The sequence below is a fragment of the Oryctolagus cuniculus genome, chromosome 7 (genome assembly GCF_964237555.1).
Source record: "Oryctolagus cuniculus chromosome 7, mOryCun1.1, whole genome shotgun sequence".
In the NCBI taxonomy this organism is placed as follows: domain Eukaryota; kingdom Metazoa; phylum Chordata; class Mammalia; order Lagomorpha; family Leporidae; genus Oryctolagus; species Oryctolagus cuniculus.
Window position 1 is genome coordinate 46,577,153 of NC_091438.1, and position 16,891 is coordinate 46,594,043.

At 51.6% G+C, this 16,891-nt stretch overlaps 1 protein-coding gene across 1 annotated transcript in view; it reads right to left on the reverse strand.

Moving 5' to 3' along the window:
- Nucleotides 1-3,398, reverse strand: part of CGN (cingulin) — a 28,469-nt gene extending 25,071 nt beyond the window's left edge. The window contains exon 1 of the mRNA XM_008264044.4: nt 3,268-3,398. The gene's annotated coding sequence lies outside the window, so the exon portion shown is untranslated. The remainder of the gene's footprint in view (nt 1-3,267) is intronic.
- Nucleotides 3,399-16,891: the final 13,493 nt, after the last annotated feature.

The following is a 16,891-nucleotide window of genomic DNA, read 5'->3' on the forward strand; positions in this document are numbered from 1 at the left end:
AACGGAGCTGCCTGGCTTCACCTTCTCCAGAGAAGGAAGTCACCTCCTCGGAGAAGCCCTCCTTGACTACCTGCTCCCACAGCCTAGGGCCAACCTCACGCAACAGCCTCCCAGATCCATGTTCTATGACCCTCACTCTGTCCCGTGCTTATTTGCTTCCTGTCTGCCTCTCCCACTAGATTATAAGCTCATGGAGGGCCAAGACCATGGCTACTCCCCAATCATGGTGTCCCCAGCACCTGCCACCTGATAGATGTCAATACTCATTGGGGGTTGTGTCCTGAGCCAAGGCAGATGCACACAATACGCAGATTCGCCCAAGAAACCCTCGCAGCCACTTGCCCCACACCCCAGCTGCAGGTCCTGATCCTGGCCTGGGCTCCCTGCACGAAGCAGCCATGATCTCTCAGAACCAGATGTGCCTGGCGGGTGAGGGGGGCTCTCAGGAGTCGTGATTTCTCCCTGGCACAGCTCTCCTCTGTCAGTGCTTCTGCAGGTCTTCCAGATCCAGGTCAAGGCGTTCCCAGCCTAAACCCAGCACGGTGCACAGTGCATCTTGGATCAGAGTGCCCAGTCGTTGGGAGGCACCACCAAGCGCTCCTCTGGGCCCAAGCGACTCCCCAGCCTCAATCACCTTCAGTCCCAGGACCTGTGGGTCAGGGGCCAGGAGGGCTGAAGGGATCCATGGGGGTGAGTCGGAAAGCAGAGTTCTAAATGATTCAACACGGAAAACCCGAAACCTACCCGCCTTCAGTTACAGAGGACAGTGGGGCGGGGCCGAGGGGGCAGGGCAGCTCCAAGGTCTTGCGTAAGCCCTCAGAGGCAGGTAAACAGCAATCCAGCACCAGGCAACACAGAGTCCAGGGGCCTGGGCTCCCACCAGATGTCTCGGCCTGCTTTTGCCTCCTTGGCCCATGCCCAGGGCTCTTCCCACCGTCTGTACTCTGGGAAGAGCCCGGGGCACAAGGTAACTCCGCTTCAGCTGTCTGCCTGTGCCAGCAAGGAGGGGGAGGAGACTCTGCCCCTGTGCCAGACAGCCACTTCTCCCCGAGTTACTCATTAGCCTGCCCTGCCCCAATTCCATCACCTCTGGCCCAGCCATATGCATCTGGCTTCCAACTAGGAGTGACAGGGTCCCTGGACTTCTAGGAGGAAGCGGGGGTGGGGTGGTTTCGAGTGTGTGGAGTTAAGAAAGATAAGCAGCAGGGCCGGGCAAAAATATGCTAGATGTTGAATAACTGGCAGATTTGGAAAACGGGAGAAGCAGAGGGAGAGAGACTAGAATCCCCTCGGAGGCAGCGGGAAAAGCAAATGGTCAAGTTAGAAAAGGACGCTCTGTGACCTTGATCACATGGCTCCCTCTTCCTCCCAAAGAGTCACATAGGTAAGACGGGTCCCCTGGTTCCAAGAAAACCCCCCCAAGTGGACTCCTGGCCAGGTCCGAAAAAGCAGAAACCTGAGAGCCAGGCTAGAGCGGCTTGGCCAGTGGGGAGAGAAACAATGAGGAACTGGGCCCCCGCAAACTGGCTGGACTGGTTTGAGAAGCAAGGGGAAGGGGAGGACCGGGGAGACAACTCTGGCAGCCAGAAAAGCCGATCAGAGAATTCCACACCACAGGGGAGGCCCAGGGACAAGACCATGGGCAGGGCCTCCGTGCAGCCTGGATGCCAACGCCAAGTCCGAAGGAGGAGGCACAAGGTAGGAGGGAACGGGCAGGAGTGGCTGCTATACAAAGAGGCTGCTGAGTGACAGGCAGTGTGTGACAGGAAGACTTTGTCTCTCTCTCCCCCTCCTCCCAAGGTCCCAAAGTCGCATTCCTGATCCCACACTTCCCCTGGCCGCTTCCCTGGACTTCAGTTCTCCCTTCCCTGACCAGAGGAGCTGCAGTCCTACCACCCTTCCACCCCCACCGCCCACCGCCCACCGCCCACCGCCCACCAGGGTAATGGCATGCGGGCCAGCCTGGGAAGTGCAGGAAGCATTCTAGGAAGCCAGAATCCTCTTAAGGGCGGCAAATCTCTAGATTAGCTGGCCCCCAAATCAGCCCCCCACACACACACACACACATACACACACTCCCAAATACCCAGGATGAAAGAAGAGGCACGGAGGCACGTGTCGGCAACCTGTCTACAAACAGAGCACTTGCTAATTATTTCCCAATTACAGCAACTTTCCTCAGCAGGGCATCAAAGGGGCCAAGCTGAGGCTGGCTCCAGTTCCCTCACTGCCTAAGGCAAGGAAATTTGCCTCAGAGGGCTTGTCTGGGCCCCAGTGTGCACCTGTCACCTGGCCCAAGGATTTGGAGGTGTAATTCCCCTAGTCTCGGGTCTCTGGAGGAATCCTGTCTCCGTTGGGCATCAAAGCACCTGCTACCAGGCTGACAGCCATCATGGACCAGGAGTCAGGCATGCCTGCAGGGGTTTCAGGGAATCACAGGGATTCTGGGAGACATCCAGGAAATTGACTGGGCTCCCAGACTTCACCCAGTGTTCCCCATCCAGAACCAAAGAAGAAAATACATGTGCTTGGATGAAGAGTTTGACACCCGCACGAGAAAGAGGTCTCGGGAGAAGTAATTCTAGATACTCTGTAGGTCCAGGGATCTGCGCTTCCTCTCTTGGGGAGCGAGTGGGCTTGCTCTCTCTGGAAAAATTCCCCCTGGCATGAAAGCAAAGGACGGAAACGAAAGCCTTAGCTTACCACCTAGGGAAGAGTTGGGGGGGGGTGCCCGCTTGTTCTGCTTCTCAATGTCCCTTACTAGCAATCACCTTCACCTGTAAACAGTCAGAATAAGATCCCACAAGTCCGAGCCATCTCAAAGCCAGAGGGAGGTGGCAGCCAGCTGTGAACCTCGGGAAAACAGCACCTGCGGATGCCCCACCTCCCCAACCTCGGGCAGCAGCTCCCTCCTCCCCCTGGGACTAGCTCCTCGCCCCCACCTCGTGCTCTCCACGAGAAATTCTGCCCCCAGGGCTGGTGTCTGACCTCCAGGGACATCCTGGCCCCGAAACGCTTTCCTGCCCTAGGAACGGCCTCGGCTTCAGGTGCAGCTTGCTTGGCATCTTCCCAGCCACCTGCGTCTGGCACCGCCGAGTAGGGGCCAGGTCTCGTGCAGGACTGCCACCGTCCTCCGATCTCCCCCCTCCTCCCCTTTCCAACTCCGCACCTGTGCCCCGGAGCGGGGGATTCTGATCTTCCCGCCCCCCGCCCCTCGAGGAGTCCGTGTGCCTCCCAGGGACCCTGGCCCCCACCCAGTTCACTCACCCCGGGCGGGCTCGGCGCTCCCGGGCTCGCGCTCCCGGTTCGGGCTCTGGCTTGGGCAGAGCTGCACGCGCCTCTCTGGGGCCCTCCCTCTCTGTCCCTCCGCGTTCCCTCCTTTCTCCCCCTCCCACCAACCTGTTACTCCCCTCCCGAGCTCCACCCCCATTGGCCGTCACCGCCCGCCCCGCCCAACCCTGCCTCCGGTTGGTCGGCTCTTCTGCGGGGGGCGGGGCCGCCGCCGCGGAGACCCGGACCCGGGGTCGCGAGCCCGAGTGGCCGGGAGGGGCAGGCCGGGTCACGTGGACCGGCGGGCTCGGGGCGGGGCGGGGCAGGGCGGCGAGGGGTATCGGAGGCCATTTTGGGGGCGTAGGTTTGACAGCCCCCCGGGCGCCCCCCGGCCCGGGCCTGAAGCCGCGGGCGGAGCATCTCCTGGGCTCGGCAGGGAGATGGCCCCGGCGCCCTTCCTGCCCTCCCCCTACCTCCACGTCGCCCCGGGTGTTCTTCGGGAGCTGTCCCCGATGTCTGAGCCTCCGCCGCCTGGCTCGGCTCCCTGTCCCCTGCCAGAGCCCGAGCCCCATCGCTGACGCTCTTTCCGTCTCCTGGCTTCCACAGTCGTTCTCCAGCCTGACACCTTTTTCTGTGTAATTTATCACCTTCCAACTTGCATGGCTTCTCTCCTAGGATAAGCTCCCCCTTATACGAGGGGGGATACGGCAGGAGTCCTGTGTTTTGTTCGCTGCTTTCTCCCAGTCGCCTACAGCAGGCTCTGGTGCCTGATATTCGTGAATGAACACTGGGAATCAGGGCTGTAAATTTACATGAATTGGAAATGGCCTTCGTGTTACACGAAAGGGGACTCAACCCCAGATGGTAAATCCACCTGGAATTAGCCTCTCAAGGGGCAGGGATATTGCTCCCTGCTCCCACGATGAAATCCGGGGTGCTCTTCCAATTCCAGACGCAGTTAACCTACACGCTTACTTCCTGGTGTAAACCGCTGCGGAGGCTGAAAGGAGACAGACTTAGCGTAGGTGGCGGGCTCCTGGCTATGGCGCTTGCTTATTTGTTCCACAGGTATTTACGTTGTATCTGAGGCAGCCGACAGTCCAGTGACTCCGCCAGAACCCATTCCTTCCTTCCTCTTCCCCTGAGCCCTCAGAAGCTAGGTGTGGGTCCCCGGGGCAAAGTCCAGCCTGCGTTCCAGAGGAGGCCTTAGGTAAGGAATGGAGCCATCCAAGCAGCAGCGGCCTGGGGGGGTGGGGACAGCAGAAGAGGACGTGCCCGCCCGCATGGTGTCTGCCTGCAGACCCCTGGAATGGTTTCATAAAGAGAGTCGCTGGAGGTTCTTGGGTTTTTTGTTTGTTTTGTTTTTTAATGTGAGGTTGTTGACTTGAGCCAGACATTGGAAAAGTGGAAGCGTCTGGATTCTCCTAGGTAACACCTTGATAATCAGGGTAGTTAGTGTACAGGTAGTAAATGCAGAGTTGGGTGGTTACCCACACACTGAACTTAGGTTACAAGGAAAACCTGGAGTCTCTGAATCACCTCTTAGTCATCCTTTAATCAAGGAAGCACTCTGTCGGAGAGGGACGTCATGAGGCACAGGTGACATTGTGGGCTCTTTCCAGAGTTCAAAAGAGAGGGGCCAGCGCCGTGGCTCCGACCGTTGCAGCCATTTGGGGAGTGAACCAATGGAAGGAAGACCTGTCTCTCCCTCTCACTGTCTGTAACTCTACCTCTCAAATAAATAAATAAATAAATCTTTTTGAGAGAGAGAGAGAGAGAGAAAAGTGATCCCCCTCCTTAAATGTTACAGTTTGGCAAAATTGGCTGGTTTATAAATACTGTAAAAGCAGAACATTAGAATAAACACAATATCCAGAAATAAGAAATAAATAATATTGGTATGCATTCAAGAGAGTGTTTTTATTTTGTGACATATGAGAGGTTTCATCAAAGGGCTGAAATCTAAAGCCAAGTTCCTGACCCACAATTCTTTCCTGAAGGCTTTGCAAGGTTCTCCACTACCACTAACAACTCTACTGAAACTGTCTCTCAAGATCACCTACTAAAACATAACTGAGGGCAGGCATCTGGCACAGTGGTTAAGGTACTCAGATTGCCTGGGTTCAAGTCCCAGCTCCTACCCTGCTCCTGGCTAGCTTCCTGTTGCATACCCTGGGAGGGTGTGTACTCAGGTCCCTGCCACATGGGAGGCCTGGATGGAGTTCCAGGCTCCTGGTCCTGGCACGGCTCAGCCCTGGCTGTTGTAGGCATTTGGAGGAGTGGACCAGTAGATGAAAAATTCCCTCACTCTCTGACACACACACACACACACACACACACACGCTTTCTCTGCCTTTCAAATGAAATGAAAAAAGTTTTTTAAAAAAGCACATTTAAAGAAAATAACTGAAATTGATGCTGCTGGCTGAGACTGAAAAAGTAAGAGGGGTGGGCATTGTGGTGCAGCAGGTTAAGCCACTGCTTAGGTTGTTCATATCCCCTATCAGAGTGACAGATCAAATGACTGGGGAAAATGTCTGTTTCTGATCCAGCATCCGCTAATACACACCCTGGAAGGCAGCAGGTAATGGCTCAAGCACTTGAGTTCCTGCAACCCAGGGTTGTGAGTGAACCAGCAGATGGAAGATCTCTCTTTTCCTCCCTTCTATCTCTCTCTCTGCCTTTCAAATAAATTTTAAAAGAACAGCAGCAGCAACAACAACAACAAAAAGAATGGAGACAAAAGGAATTTGGGGAGGACCCAGAAGAGGAAGAATATGATAAATAACTTTGGAATTTACCATCTTGGAAAAGTATGTGGGATACCCATACACACACACACACAACTACCAAACAACTGGAAATGAAGCTTAGAAGAGAAGTCAGGGCTAGAAACAGTTAAAAATCATCTTCATGAAAGTGAAAGTCTGCAAAGAGGACCAAAATACAAAGTGTGAGTAGTGATAGTAGGACTAGTGATGAGTATTCAGAGACTCAGGTGGGAAAGCGCCCAGAAGAGAGGTGTGCAAGGAGAACGGGCTGCAACTGGGCATTTGGGAGTTATGGCCGATCTTCCAGACGTCAGTTTCAGCACGGTGGGAAGCTCTCAACTCAGACTGTGATCAAACATGCACATCCATAAAGGGGAAGTTGAGGGCGGGTGCCAGGCACAGTGGGTTAATCCTCCACCCCGTGCTGTGCCAGCATCCCCTATTAGAGCACTGGTTGGAGTCCCAGCTGCTCCACTTCCAATCAAGCTCCCTGCTAATGTGCCTGGAAATGCAGCAGAAGATGGATTACCTGGACCCCTGCTACCCACATGGGAGACTGGGATAGAATTCCTGGCTCCTGGCGGTTGCAGCGGCTCACTAGGCTAATCCTCCGCCTGCGGCGCCGGCACACCGGGTTCTAGTCCCGGTCAGGGCACCAGATTCTGTCCCGGTTGATCCTCTTCCTGTCCAGCTCTCTGCTGTGGCCCTGGAGTGCAGTGGAAGATGGCCCAAGTGCTTGGGCCCTGCACCCGCAAGGGAGATCAGGAGAAGCACCTGGCTCCTGGCTACAGATCAGCACAGTGCGCTGGCCTCAGTGCGCCTGCTGCAGCGGCCATTGGGGGGTGAACCAATGGAAAAAGAAAGACCTTTCTCTCTGTCTCTCTTTATCACTGTTCACTCTGCCTGTCAAAAAATAAAAATAAAAAATTAAAAAAAAAAAAAAAAAGAATTCCTCGTTCCCGGCTTAGGCCTGGTCCAGACCCAACTATTGTAGACATTTGAGGAGTGAACCAGTAGATGGAAGATCCATCTCTCTCTCTCTTTCTTTCTCTCTCTCTGTGTACCTCTGCCTTTCAAATCAATAAATCTTTTTAAAGTAAAGAAGAAGGGGAGAGGGTACCTTGACTTAAAATAGAATGAAAGAAAAAAGAAGTTTGTGTTTTGAACTGGCGCCCACCACAGTGCTGGCGCCATTTGTTTTGTGTTAAGGAGAGACTTGAGGTCAGTGCTGTGGCGTAGCAGGTAAAGCTGTCACATGTAATGCCAGCATCCCATATGGGCACCAGTTCCAGTCGTGGCTGTTCCACTTCCAATCCAGCTCTATGCTATGGCCTGGGAAAGCAGTGAAAGATGGCCAAATCTTTGGGCTCCTGCACCCGTGTGGGAGACCTGGAAGAAGCTCCTGGCTCCTGGCTCCTGCCTTCAGATTGGCACAGCTCCGGCTGTTGTGGCCATCTGGGGAGTGAACCAGCAGATGGAAGACTTTCTCTCTCTCTCTCTCTCCCTCCCTCCCTCTGCCTCTCTGTAACTCTGCCTTTCAAATAAATAAATCTTTTTTTTTTTAAAGGAGAGACTTAATTATGTTTTGAGAAGAAACAGAAAAATTGTACAATATTCAAGAAATAAGAGGGGCCAGAATTGTGGCATAGTGGGTTAAGCCACCACCTATAACACCAGCATCTCATATGGGCACTGGTTCAAGTCCTGGCTGCTCCACTTCTGATTCAGCTCCCCGCCAATGTTCCTGGGAAAGCAGTGGAAGATGGCCCAGAGCCTTCGCCCCCTGACACCTATGTGGGAGACCTTATGAAACTCCTGGCTTCTGGCTTTGGCCTGGCAACGTAAGTTGGAAGAGCAGGTGTGAAGCAGTGAGACTTGGAGAAGTGGAGTCAGATAACTGGTTCGCCAGACTGCTGGACTTGCCAAAGAGAAGACTGATTCTCCCTCTCTTTGAGGCTATAGAATTTGTAAACAAGGCTAGAAATGCTGGAAATCTGTACACACCTAAGGAAAGATATGATAAACATCCGAAGAACGGCAAAATGAACTTTTCACGGGAGAGTCTCCCTTTCAACTAGAATAGAGCAGCATCTAATCTAGACCCGGACAAAACAGGTAGAGGAAAGAGAACAAGAAGCCGTGGAAAGGCCCTGGGGCAGAAAGGGACCAGAGAGGTGAGGCTACAGATGGAGCAAAGAGAAATCAGATGAAAGTTCTGGGGTGGACCTCATAAGACTTTGAATATCAAGATAAGAAATGACTGCTTTATCAGCAGGTAATGGAGAGATAGTTAAGGTTTTTGAACAAGAAAGAGGCAGTACTTCCGAAGATTAATCTAGGTGTGTATAATAAATGCAACAGCCAGGTTTGATGGAGGTGGTGGCAGAGAGGGGGATACCAGGGAGCAGCGCCCCGGCACCTGTTTAGTGCATCACTCGTCCTTTCTCTCTTGAGCTGTGCTCACAAATCCTTGGCTCCTTCATACCAATAATGATGTGTAATTATACCAACGCTTGGGGCCTTTCCCGGTTGAGTAGAATTTATGTTGTGTGCATGGTAAGGGAAGACGACAAGGGATGGTCGCCGTAGTGACTCACTTTCTGGACTTTCAGACACAGGGTTCAGGATCTCCAAGAGTCGCCGCAGGTATTTCCTTCTGTCTGATCTGTGTTCTTCACCTCTTGCTCCATCCACCTGGGCAGGCAGAGCCTTGGCGACGTTGAGTGGACATCCCTGAGGCCAAGCGCCGAGTCAGGAACCCAGGGGCCTCTGTTCTGATTTTATTTCTAGAGAGGTTGTGCTCCTGGCTAAGTCTTCCAAAATCTCTGGCGCTCAGTTTCCCCTGAGAATTAAGAAGATGATCCCAAATTTCACAAATATATTGTTTCCTTTGGACTTCTTGGAGAGAAGAAAAAAAAAAAAAACAGTCATGTTCTGTCTTTCAGTTCCTGCCTTTATCATCGGCTGGGAACATGAATGAGAGCAACCTTATCTGGTGCATAACAGGGCAGCTGTCTGGGACAAAGGATTCCAGCGACTCTGTCCAGTCCTGATCAGATTCACTCCCTGCCAAGGAGCTCCTTGTGCTGCCCTGCACCCTACAGCCCGTGATTCCCCCGCAGCCCACCTCTACTGCTGGGAGCAGCTAAATCTCAGCGTGTCCAAAGTCTCCAGGACACATTCAAAACAAGGGTGTCCTTTGAAAGAAAAAGAACGGGGCAAGAAAGGCCACGTATTCCCATCTCCAGGGAAATTAAAAGAAACAGATCCCATCCGAGTAGTTTCTTCTCCTGAGTTGTTGAACTGCCAGAGGGGAGAGAGCCAGCTCTCTTCTGCACACCCAAATAACAGCTGATTCCACTTCCCGCCTCGCTTTCCCTCATCAGCCAAGGAGACAGAAGCTTGGCAGCTAAAACCCGTACACAGATTCCCAAAGCCCCAAGATGCCTCCAGTTCTCAGTGGCTCCACAGCCTCCTGTGGCAGTTCTGGCAGAAGCCACTGCCTGCCTGATTTGTTTAGGTTCTTTATCTAAAGCATCAGCCATTCAGCAGCAGGAATGCAGGTCGCTGTCAGCCTCCAGCTATGGCGCCTTTGGATCCACTAGTGCCAGAGATAAGGCCACCTGGACAGCCCCTAGCCAATGCCTGGGCACAGTGTGGGCATTAGAAATGGCCTGGCCACTGTTTCTGCCCACTGCTGGGGACTCTGCATGCGTCTTTGCTCTGGAATTCTCCGCTGGACACATTGCAACTTGGGTGGATATGCATCATGGCCCGAAGTTCTGTGTCAAGTTTTGCTTCCTAACTCCTTTCCTTTCTAAGGTATCATATCTGTACCGCCATCCAAAGGCTGTCTCTGTCCATTCCTGCTTCCTTCCTCTTTATCTTCCACAACTGTTAACATCCAATACGCCTCCTGCCCTCCTAACTTGGAGCTGACTCTGTTGGTTCTAGGAGAGGTCTGAAAAAATGGGCAGTAAAATGGGGTTTCAAAGCTGCATCCCCAGCAATAAAAATCCCCCCTGGATAGTGTGGGCTACAGATAGTCTGTGGGACAAGGTGGTGGCCCAGTCGCTAAAACTTCCACCGGCAGCAGAGTGAGAGGATGTGCCTATGGTACAAAGATTCAGGCATGTGGGGTAGACAGAGGAACTCGGTGAATACAGGAACAATGGAATTGGCTGGCTGTTATTAAGTTGCATTGAGCCCTGTCAAGAGATAATGAAAAGCTGAGCACAGTTAACCAACACTGAAAATTAACAGTGACGGCCAGAGGGCTCTTCGAGGGCTTACAAAGAGGCCCTTATCTGCAGCAGTGGGGAAGCAAAAGTGCTGAAGCCCAAACCCCAGATGCAGATCTGCAACCAAGGTCAGGGCTCAGACTGGGAAAACCTGGGACCCTGACACACAGAGTAGAGATAGCTGGGTGGCTGGCCCCAAAGCTTTTGGCTCCCTACACTCACTGAACCCTCAGAGTCTTGGGAGGGAGCCCACGGCTCCTTGTTAAGAGCCAACATGCCTTCCATGTGGAAAGGCACGGTCCTTCCCCACCCAGAATCTCCTGACAGTATCTGCGTTAAGATTAAGCACAGCACAGTCCAGCAAGAACAAGCCGGCCTGAGAAAGGAGGAAAGGAAGTACACCCCCCGCCTGTCTGCAAGAACTTGCCAACATGCGGTGATTAGAGCCGGGAGTACCCATGAGGTTGGATTTTGATGATATCTAATCAAGGGACTAAAGCACAGGAGTGAATGAGGCAGACTGCATTGACTTGGGGGCCACTTTCTTGGCACGGAGGTTAACTTCCTGGTAAGGGCTTGTTCCAGTGACTCCTACAAGCATGGAGGAAAGATAATCCTCGCTGAGCGAAGGTCGAATGCTTGAATTGTCATGGCAGGTGGACGGGGGAGAGAAAGCATCGATGGCTGAGTGAAGTGGGCAGGCTGGACTCAATACTAGGGGGTCAGAGGCCCAAAGGAGCCCCATTCACCAAGGCCATCAGGAATGTGCTGGATAGAGGCGTATCGTGAAGCCCAGCCGTGGCTTGCTTGCTTCTGCAAGCCAGAGCCCGTGGGAAGAGTCGCTGTCACAGGTGTGGTTCCTTTACAGCAGGTGGTGGGGTCCCGTAGCAATGGAGGCCAATGGCAGCATTTCATTGCCAGAGATCTGGGGAGGGAGTTAGAATTGTCGTAGCGACTGGAAAATGGCACAGTGGTGGTCAAGGAGTCTTGACTCAAAGAGAGAATATAGTTAACAGAACATTCCTCCGGGAAAATAGATGGACCTCAAAACAAGGAGGCTGCCGAGTGTATGTAATCTAAAGAATGTATGCTCGGATGAGCAGGAACCCAAGCAAGGAGGTCCCAGCTAAAAAAAAAAAAAAAAAAAATCATTGAGGTGACTGACAGCCTCAGGTGACTGTGCCCAGACAAGCAGGAATGTTGGACACGGGTTCTGAATCGACACTGATCCCTGGAGATCCAAGTGTCCTCCTCTCCGCTCCCCTGTCAGAGGGGAAACTTTGGAAGGCCAGGTAATAAGCACCGTCCTGGCCCACGTCTAGTGACGGCAGGCCCACCTTGTCTGTCTGAAGCAATCTGGACGGGGCATCCTGCCACACATCACTTTGATCCATCATCGATGAGGTCACACGGATCAGTCAAGATGAGCAAGAGTGGCCAGCACGCTAGAGACCTTGGTAAAACACATCCTGCACAGCGCGGAAGACACTCTCTGAGGTTCAGGGGACTTCCGCATCAGCGACGTTCTTAGGGGTCCAGCGTTTAAGACCTGGACGTTCTTTCCAAAGTAAAATCAAAATTGCCACAAAGAAGGGATCAGAGTTCAGGCTCTGGGGGCAGCATTTTCTAGCCTGGAAACTCTGCTATCCAATCGGTAGCACAGAAGCCTGCCAGCTCTGCGTGGGACCTGGAGCAGGAGGGGTGGGCTCTCCTACCACCCCTCCCAGGGACCCGCTGGGGGATTCATGCCTCCTGGTCCTGCCACTCTTGGCTCTGCAGCTAGAAGTTCTGATCCCCAAAGGACCATGTTCTTTCCAGCAACGGTAGCAAACTAAATTACACGCTATGGCTACCACTTGGGCACTTTGAGCTCCTAAATAAAGGGATACAAGGGAACTTCAGAGTTCGTGAAAAAGGGTGGCTGCTCCTTGAGGTGCCGTCATCTCATATTGGTGGAGTTCCTGGTTCGAGTCCCACCTTCGCTTCTGGTTCAGCTTCCTGCTAATATGCACCCTGGGAGGCAGCAGATGATGACTCAACTACATGGGTCACTGCCACCCACATGGGATACCTGGGTTGGATTCCAGGCTCTTGGCTTTGACCTGGCCCAGCCCTGGCTGTTGTGGTATTGGGGAGTGAACCAGCAGGCAAAAGATTCTCTCTCTCTCTCCTGCCTTTCAAATAAAATGAAAATAAATAAATAAAAGTATTTTTTTAAATTAATGGGAAAATGAAAGATAAGTTTATTTCAGTGCAACAAATTTTGAAAACCATGCCTGTTTTTTTTTTCATAATACTCACTTTTCACAAACATTTTAAAGAATCAAAAAATTGGGGGGCTGGGATTTTGGCACAGTGGGTAAAGCTGCTGCCCGTGATGCCAGCATCTCCTGTGAGCACCGTTTGAGTCCCAGCTGCTCCACTTCCAATCCAACTCCTTACTAACGGCCTGGCAAAAGCAGTGGAAAATACCCAAGTGCTGAGCCCCTGCCACCCATGTGGGAAACCAAGATGAGGCTCCTGGATGCTGACTTTGGTCTGGCCCAGCACTGGCTATTGCAACCCTCTGGGGAGTGATCTAGCGATGGAAGATTTCTCTTTTTCTCTTGTTCTCTCTGTAAATCTGACTTTCAAAATAAATAAATGTTAAGAAAAATTTAAAATTTCATTTGATAAATTTTTGCACCAAAATAAACTTTCTGAATTCCATTTCCCATTTTTTTTTAACATTTATTTTTTATTTATTTGAAAGAGTTACAGAGAGAGGTAGAGACACAGAGAGAGAGAGGTGTTCCATCCGCTGGCCCACTCCCCAAATGGCCACAACTGCCAGAGCTGAGCTGATCCAGAGCAAGGAGGCAGGAGCTAGGAATTTCTTCCTGGTCTCCCAGAAGTCCAAGGATTTGGGCCATCCTCAGCTGCATTCCCAGGCCATTAGCAGGGAGCTGGAATGGAAGCGGAGCAGCCGGGACTCGAACCAGCACCCATATGGGATGCCGGCTCTGCAGACAGCGGCTTTACTCGCTACACCACAGCTACACCTTGAAATACTTTTTTTTTTTTTTTTTTTGACAGGAAGATTTAAGACAGTGAGAGAGAAAGAGACAGAGAGAAAGGTCTTCCTTTTTGTTAGTCCCCCCCCCTCCAAGTGGCCACTATGGGTGGCGTGCTGCGCCGATCCGAACCCAGGAGCCAGGTGCTTCCTCCTGGTCTCCCATGCAGGTGCAGGGTTGGGCCATCCTCCACTGCCTTCCCGGGCCACAGCAGAGAGCTGGACTGGAAGAGGAGCAACCGGGACAGAATCCGGCGCCCCAACTGGGACTAGAACCCAGGGTGCCAGCGCCGCAGGCAGAGGATTAGCCAAATAAGCCACCGCGCCGGCCATGAAATACTCTTGTATTAGTCAACTTCTCCTGAGACAAGGTACTTATGAAAGAAAGAAAAGTTTATTTAGCTCACAGTTTTGGAGATTCAAAGTCTCGCAGCGCTGCGCAGGCTTTGGCTCTGAAGGCGGTGCACTACCAAGAACTGCCTTTGGGGGGCACACTCCCAGTGACTTAAGTGACCAATTGTCACACATTCAGTGATTAAAACAGTATGAATTTATCATTTTACAGTTATGAAGGTTGGGAATCCTAAAACGAAATTGTCAGCAGGGCTTCTTCTGGAAGCTCTAGGAGAGAATGTGTTTCCTTGCCTTTTCTGGCTTTCAGAAGCCATCTGCATTCCTTGGCTCATGGTCCCTTCCATCATCAAAGACAGCACAGCACTGTGAAATTAGATGTTCAGGAGCCATTAGCCTGAGGCTGTACTTTGGAATTCCTGTGTGACAAACTGCAATGTAACTTAGTATGCAAGCACATCAAAACCATTAGGTTTCAGCCAATCATAGGCAGGCAACTCATTAGATCATGCAGATGTCTAGCTAGAAACAAACTCAATATTCCACTTTGCTTCTTTTTTAAAAAAATAAAGATGTGTTTATTAATTTGAAAGGTAGAGTTACAGAGAGGCAGAGAAAGAGAGAGAGAGAGAGAGAGAGAGAGAGAGAGGTCTTCCATCCACTGGTTCACTCCTCAAATGGCTACAACAGCCGGAGAGTCGGGCCAATCCGAATCCAGGAGCCAGGAGCTTCTTCTGGGCCTCCCATCTGGTTGCAGGGGCCCAAGCACTTGGGCCATCTTGTTTTCCTTCTCAGACACATTAGCAGGGAGCTGGATCAGAAGTGGAACAACCAGGACTCGAACCGGCACCCATATGAGATGCTGGCACTGTAGGCAGAAGCTTTACCCACTACGCCACAACGCCGGCCCCAAGGGGGCATTTTTTGAGCCAAAAACTCCATTCACTCCATTCCTCCAGGGTTCTGTGAAGGTTTGTGGCACATCTGGGAATCGTGAGTTCAGGTACTCAGTTGTCTTTTACTCTCTCCATACATAAATGAACTGTGGTAGCCAGAGCCATTCCCATTACAAAGCAGATATTGACTGGCTTCTCCCTCCTAGGGCTGTCAGTTGCCAGCCTTTCTGAACGTCAACCTTGTATGATTAAAAACAGCACCCAGCACTGTCTTATGCATTTTATCTGGAATTAAAGCCCAGTGGTAGAGACCAATTCAAATTGAAGCCATTCAAATTGAAGTCCTTTGGAAACAATTCCCAAAACCTCTTCAGTAAACTAGACTTCGCACAGAGTGGGCCTGGTTCCTTGCTGAGTGCTAGGGATAAGGAAACCAGGCTTTGGATCCTTTTTTTAAAAAAACTTATTTATTTATTTAAAAGATGAAAAGAGAGGTCTTTCATCTACTAGTTCATTCCCCAAAATAGCCACAACATCCCCAAATGGCCACAATAGCCAGGGCTGAGTGGAATTGAAGCCAGGAGCCTGGAACTCCATCTGGGTCTCCCATGTGGGTGGCAGGGACCCAAGCACTTGGGCCATCTTCTGCTGCTTTCCCAAGTGCATTAGCAGGGAGCTGGATGGGAAGTGCAGTAGCCAGGGATTGAACCAGAGCTCATTTGGGACACCGGCACCGCAGACAGCCCCTTAACCCACTGTGCCACAGCACCAGTCCCCCTTAGTCCCTCCATCAGGTGGGTTGTAGTAGTGCCTCCCAGGTTCTGTAGCACACCCGGAGGAACCCTGGGGCCTGCAGAACGGCAGAACACCTGCTTCCCTGGGCTGTGAAAGGGAGTGGCTTCTGTACATTGAGATAGGAAAGGTCGATCTCCAGAAGCCTCAACCCGCTAAATAAGAAATCACAAAAAGCACGCAGCATTCTCATCCCAGCTAACCAAAGACGTCTTCCTCTTCGCTAGGAAGTGGCTAGTTTATCCTGGTATGTTCTAGAACCTCTACAATGACACTCTTTGTATTCTGTCTGCCTGAGTGGTCCTTTGTTTTCCCAAAGTATTATTTGATCTTCTTCAAAATGACTTTCTCTTTGACTGTAAAGATGAGCTAGGTAAGTTTATTTATGCACGTAAACATATATACATATCCAAACTCCGTGATTTTAAAAACTTTATGCATGAGATTCTTTTTTGCTTCCTTTTAGAAAGCAGCCATATTGAGATGAAATGGATAGGCAAGAAACTGCATGAATGTAAAGTGTACAATTTGATAGTTTTGACTTAGGTGTGCATCTGTGAAATCCTTGTTACAATCAAGATAATGAGCATATCCATGGAGCAGAAATTGGGGGTGTGGTGGGGGTGCAGAGCTGATCTGTTCTCCCTGAGTTTTGACCTCAGCCCACAAATCTGTACTCTGAGAATGAAACAAGGTGAGTCATTCACAAAAAATTTTTTCAAAAAAGTGGGCAGAGAAAAAAAAAATTTTCCCACCTACTTGGCAGGTGATCAGCAACTCATTAACTTCAATCATGTCACCACATTGTCACTTCTCTTTCTCCATTGTACACGGAGCCCAGCTGGATGGCAGAGGGCTGGGAAAGGAGCCCCACTGGTGTCCCTTGGCAGCCTGGGCTGTGCCGTGTGGACCAGGAGGGGCTTCCCGCCCCCAGGTCCCTCACAGGCCTGGCCTTCTGCAGTTCGTCCTCTGGGAACCACCCTGGTGGCCCAGGACTCCCCAGCTCCACAGCCTTAGTTCCTTGCCTGTCTCTAGCCGCTCCGTCTTCCTTGTGATCTGAGAGGAAGAGGCGCTTTATCCCGCTGTTATCTAAAGCCCACCTCTTCTCGAATTCTCATTCTTCTCCTCTACTGCTTTGCAACGTTTATCAAATTCCTGCCAGGCGCCAGGCCCTGTGCTGGACTCTTGGGATATAGCAGAAGTCAAACAAAACGGTAATCACTCCTGCTTTTGCGAGCTTACGTTGTAGTGGAAAGAAAGCTGCTAAAAGCAAAAACGAAGTGGCACCTCCTGGAAGCACACCTGGGCTGTTTTCCTTCTGCCCTTGCAATGCACGCAGACTCTGAATCTAATCCCTTTGCGACTTGTAGCTGCTCTCCTGTTTCTGCCCCACCTATTTGCCATCACCGGCAGTTTCCATTCATTGGTTCCAAGTTTGCTTGTCTCACCCCTGCACTTGAACTCAGAAACTGAGCCCAGCCCCCTTCCACTGCATGTCTCTCCTGCCCCTGTTCCCTG